Source organism: Priapulus caudatus, unplaced genomic scaffold (genome assembly GCF_000485595.1).
Source record: "Priapulus caudatus unplaced genomic scaffold, Priapulus_caudatus-5.0.1 Scaffold64, whole genome shotgun sequence".
Taxonomy (NCBI): Eukaryota; Metazoa; Priapulida; class Priapulimorpha; order Priapulimorphida; family Priapulidae; genus Priapulus; species Priapulus caudatus.
In genome coordinates, this window is record NW_014577125.1 from 504,497 (window position 1) to 509,744 (window position 5,248).

The 5,248-nt window shown below is 39.9% G+C and overlaps 1 long non-coding RNA gene across 1 annotated transcript in view; it reads right to left on the bottom strand.

Annotated features, from left to right (window-relative positions):
• Positions 1-1,617, bottom strand: part of LOC106821221 — a 6,279-nt gene extending 4,662 nt beyond the window's left edge. Inside the window, exons 1-2 of the long non-coding RNA XR_001395706.1 lie at positions 1,491-1,617; positions 1,429-1,447 (exon numbers count right to left, since the gene is read on the bottom strand). This is a non-coding gene — a long non-coding RNA (uncharacterized LOC106821221). The remainder of the gene's footprint in view (positions 1-1,428; positions 1,448-1,490) is intronic.
• Between the last annotated feature and the right edge of the window lie 3,631 nt (positions 1,618-5,248).

The window sequence follows — 5,248 nt, forward strand, 5'->3', positions numbered from 1 at the left end:
ACACACACACACACACACACACACACACACACACACACACACACACACACACACACACAAACACACACACACAAACATATATATATTGCTAGGACACAACTGATCCAGTCATTTGACACTGTCATGTCACTCCAACCTTTTCAATCATAACTAATCCCATGCACACACCTAATTAATCGTCAGTGTCGACGATATAATTCTCCGTAGCTATATAGGGCGATCAAGCGCTCACAAATCTGCCCTTTGTCGATGGCTGTTTCAGATATCGCAGGCGCTTTCAATTTCTGAATCGCAATTCTCAAACGAATTCAAATTCTCTAGATTGTTTGGCCAAATAGCAAATAATTTATTCACACCTACTTCTAGTTCTTTCACATTTTCTCAATGAGTACTATAAGTTTTTATTGCGGTCTAAAATGAGAAATGGCTAGCCACCCCCTTTTAAACCACCCCCACATGGTAATTTAAATTTAAATTTTAATGGTCGTTTCCATTAGATTATTATCTTGATGCTGTTTCAGTGCTTAGTCGAATGTTTGGTAATGTCTCTAATGTAACTATATACGGGATATGCAAATGCTTGTTCGAAATTAATATGGTGGATAAGTACGCTCACTTGTTAAAAATTCATATTTAGACCGCCGATGCATTTGTTAAAATTATATAGAACGACTTCTTCTTTATTCACTTCAATTGTTCTTCATTGCCAGTATAAACTAATAACGAATACTATTCATAGTTCAAAGACTTCAACGAAACATTACATAGTCTAACACTGATAACATTAACACAGCAACACTGCGGATTGCAGTAGAAAAGGTTTCTATTTTATAATGAACTTGAATGAGTAACTATTTTAATACCTCACGAAAGAAAAACCAATTTTGTAAATATAGACCTCCCGCAGTGGTATGCAGCTTTGATATGATTAACTGGGGTATTCGGATAACTAAATTTATACTATTTTTCAAGTGGGGATGTTTTAAGCATTTCGAGTTTGCAATTTAAATGTAATCGGTGGTTCAGGACGGCAATGTTTACGAAAAAGTCATCGCGCGGCAATCTCTTTTGCTGAATATAAACTTGTGTGGCAGACACATTTTTCCAGCATTTTCTTTAATTATTAATTATTAATTAAGCTGTAGCTAGTAATTTAGCTATTACTAATGTTTTAAATTATCGATTAGTAATATCATTAGTGAGACGAGAATAATGACGTCACGAAACGACGCCACATGCGCCCCCTAAGTCTTTGAAAAGGTCAAACTTGAAAAAGTGAAATCTCACAGCTGTGCCGATCACGACAGATCATGAACAATATCAATGAAGCACGCAGCTTGAATTTAAGCAGTGACGCGAGCGACTTCGAACCTCTAACCATTCATTTTGTCGTCTATCGAATCAGATTTTGTGATGCGTATGTTTTACCAACATGTTCTGCTTGCATCTATGACAAATACGACATACGCATATACGTTCTCCTATGACACTATTTGTCATAGGAAGATTCTTCCTATAATGACAATTATTGGCGAGTCTGCTTCGTTTCGCTTTACAGCTGAAATTCACTGCTTGCGTTCATAATAGCGTTCCTAAACTCCTATGATGCGCACAACATATACAACAATATTTGTCATATAGGAAGAATCTTCCTAATAGTGTCATAAGAGAACGTATATATGCGTATGTCGTATTTGTCATAGATGCTAGCAGAACAGGCTGGTTTTACGCACTAAAGTGCATACAGACTCCGTGTCTATTAGTCCTAGCTTTCACGTTTCGATGATGAATAGAGTTGTAATGTTAGAACAACAGCAATGGCGGAACGGACATGTTTATGTCGTATTTAACACAGCATCTTGCGAAACTGGCTAATCTGCACTGACCGCAGTCTCGCTCAGTAACAGAGTCACGTTTTTGCTAACTAATGAACTAGCGCTAGTGGCCTCGAATTAGCTATGCCGTTAGTATAATCGATTTGCCGATAACTTCATCGCCACCCTGCTCTGCCCACGTGACGCGACCTCGGCTCGCGAAGATTTTACTTCGGATTTGTGTTTTGTGATTATTTTTAAATGAATAATTACATATGAACGTTTTCTTATACGACGACGTACGCAACACAAAGCTCATATGCATACACCCGACAGGCTATACTTACGCTGCATTTGCATACGCTTTATTAGTAACAGTATTATTGCGAAATTATAATTATTACGTATTATTATTACGTAGTTATTACATAATAAATAAATAATTAAATTAAAAAATTAACAATTTAATTAAATAAATTAATAAATAATAATAATGCGTAATAATTACGATTATAATACATACGCTATATTTACGGGCCAGGCAGACACACGTACACGTACACATACACACACACACATGCGTACTCATGTTAAGCGTACAATGTCATAGTCACGACATGCAAGATGTAGACCTTTACAAGTTATATTATCTTTTTGTTTTGATGCAATCTGCTTTCTATCAGGACCTATAATAAGTCTTATAGCTCTTGTTCTATATGTAGGGGCTGCAGGGGGGGGGGTACTTACAAACGATAAAACGATGAAAAATCACGCAGATCCCTTGCGAATCTACACATAACCATAATATATGGGGACATCTGATGCTGAGATATATATTGGCGCAATTCATGAAACGGATAATTGACAACCCTTTTAAAGTTCTTCTCATAAAATGTGTGTAGAAACGCAACTGAATGCGCGATGCAGCGTGAACGGAATCACAGTATATAAGTTATAACCACATTCGGCGAATACGCCATTTACCAGCAGTGACATTTCAAAGAACGACATGCCGAGATATACATATTTTACACATTTAAGCCCATTTGCTCTCGCTTTAGAAACAAACATGCAAGCTACTTTATTAGCTGTACATGTATTAGTATATATATATATATATATATCATACGTGAAATTCCCCATGAGCGCGCAAGCTGACATTGCGTGCTTGCATGGGGAACGCGCGTGAGTGCGCTCTCACCATCGTAGTACTTGGTCAGGGTAAGCATACGTACGTGTATGCATACATAACAGCGCAGTACGTGCTTAGCAGTAAACGTGTTTCGTTGCTTGACGCTAAGGCGCGGTGATCGCTTTTGATGCGATGCGCCCCCTGTACGATATATATATATATTTATATATATTTATATATATATATATATCCTTATAATATATATATATATATATATATATATATGTATATGTATAACCACCACCGCCACGGGCCATTCCGCGTTCCTCGGCTTGCCTCACATGACAGCTACGACTTGCGCGATCACTGAAGCGTTTATACAGAGAGCTGAGCCATAAGCAGCAGCTATTTGCATAAAACCGCGCGAAAGGTCGCGTTGCTGTCACGACGTGTCGACCATGACGTATCGACGCGTGAATAAGCTCGCCGCGTGGCGCCACCGTCGCTCATCGACGTCGCGTAGCGAGTGCGACCATTTGTTCGCTATGGCTGCGTTTTTAACAGCCAAACACATGTGCTTATGGCACTAGTTCGGCGGCCGCGGGCAAGGATAAGAGGGTTGCAATGCACACGTGTATTCTGTCGCCTACTTATCTACTTTTAAAATTATTATTTCCTCAAAAAGTCGAAATAATGTCACAAGAAAAATAAATACGGCGACAGATTAAGTGAAACATATAAGGACGGATACGTTACGTCTTACTTCAAGTATAAAAATACGACGAATTTGTGGTGTTATGGCATATATATCTATATCTATCTATCTATCTATCTATCTATCTATCTATCTATATATATATATATATATATAAAATAGCAACCGCATTCTTCAGTGTAATTTTGCCTTGTAATTAGCACAATTAGCAAATACCAGACATACGTATATTTCCTTGAGTGACGTAGAGATTGAGTCGAGTTGAGAGACGTATCTAGAGTGGTTTAGCTTCTCTATAACTTCATACAACTTTATTTTATTAACTTTATACCATTAAAGGGGCAGGGAGTCTCACAAACATGAAGCAACATCGGTCGAGAAACAAAAAGTCAACGCATAAATCCGATTGTCGTACATTTTGGTGAAAGTAACATGGCGTGGCTGCTCTTACGTACTGGGCATGATGCATGCTGCATCTATAACCACGTAACAAGTCACATAGTACGCGGCTGTTGCGTTATAGTCGAGCCGTTACATTACCGCCATCGCGCAGCAGCACTTGCTGCAGCACAACATTCAACTGCCATACAGAGATCTCCTCTCTTTGCAAAAGGCGTATTCCCGCGAGCTATCAGGTGAAATTCCATCAGCGCAAGTTATCATAACGACTCATCCTCCAGCCCGCTATATCGCATAGCCTATGGATATTATTGACGTACGTGCTTTGCATCAATTCGCTATGATATCGTATTACTTTACGTCAGGCGCTATCTATAAAGCTGTCTCTTGCCTATATACGTGCGCGTACGTGTTAGGCCCTGTCGCGTGAATATGTACGCTTATTATATACACTAGTTTAAAACACGTTTTCATATTATATATTCCACTGAGAGAGCGCACTAGTACGACATCCGTATAAAGTTTCGGGCGGGCGGACGGACGGACGGACGGACAGATATACATACAGACAAAAAGAGAGACAGACATACGGATACACACACCCAAAAGCGCCCACGCCCGCTCACACACACACGCACGCACGCACGCACGCACACACGCCTACACACACACACACGCACACACACACATACACACACACGCAGACAGACACACACACACACACACACCACTGCCACATATGTCGTAATCTCAGTTGTAAGTTAGCACTGTCAGAAGATCAAGTGCAATAAGTTATGTATATATATATAACTTCGTAACTTGTATTATAATGTATATAACGTATATACATACATACATGTATATTATAATACATCGCACATCTCTACTGGCTATTAATCATTACTAGTCAAGATGTGTGTGACGCATGCGAATGTGCAGCGACTCTATCTCCTCCAAAAAACAGACGCCTAATTAAGCTAACGACCGCAGCATCCCTAACGACCCGGACGCTTGCACTCACGACGGGAGAAGGCTGCGTTCATGCAGAGCAGGTAACGACTAATTAAGCTAACGACCGCGGCATCCCTAACGACCCGGACGCTTGCACTCACGACGGGAGAAGGCTGCGTTCATGCAGAGCAGGTAACGACTAATTAAGCTAACGACCGCGGCATCCCTAACGACCCG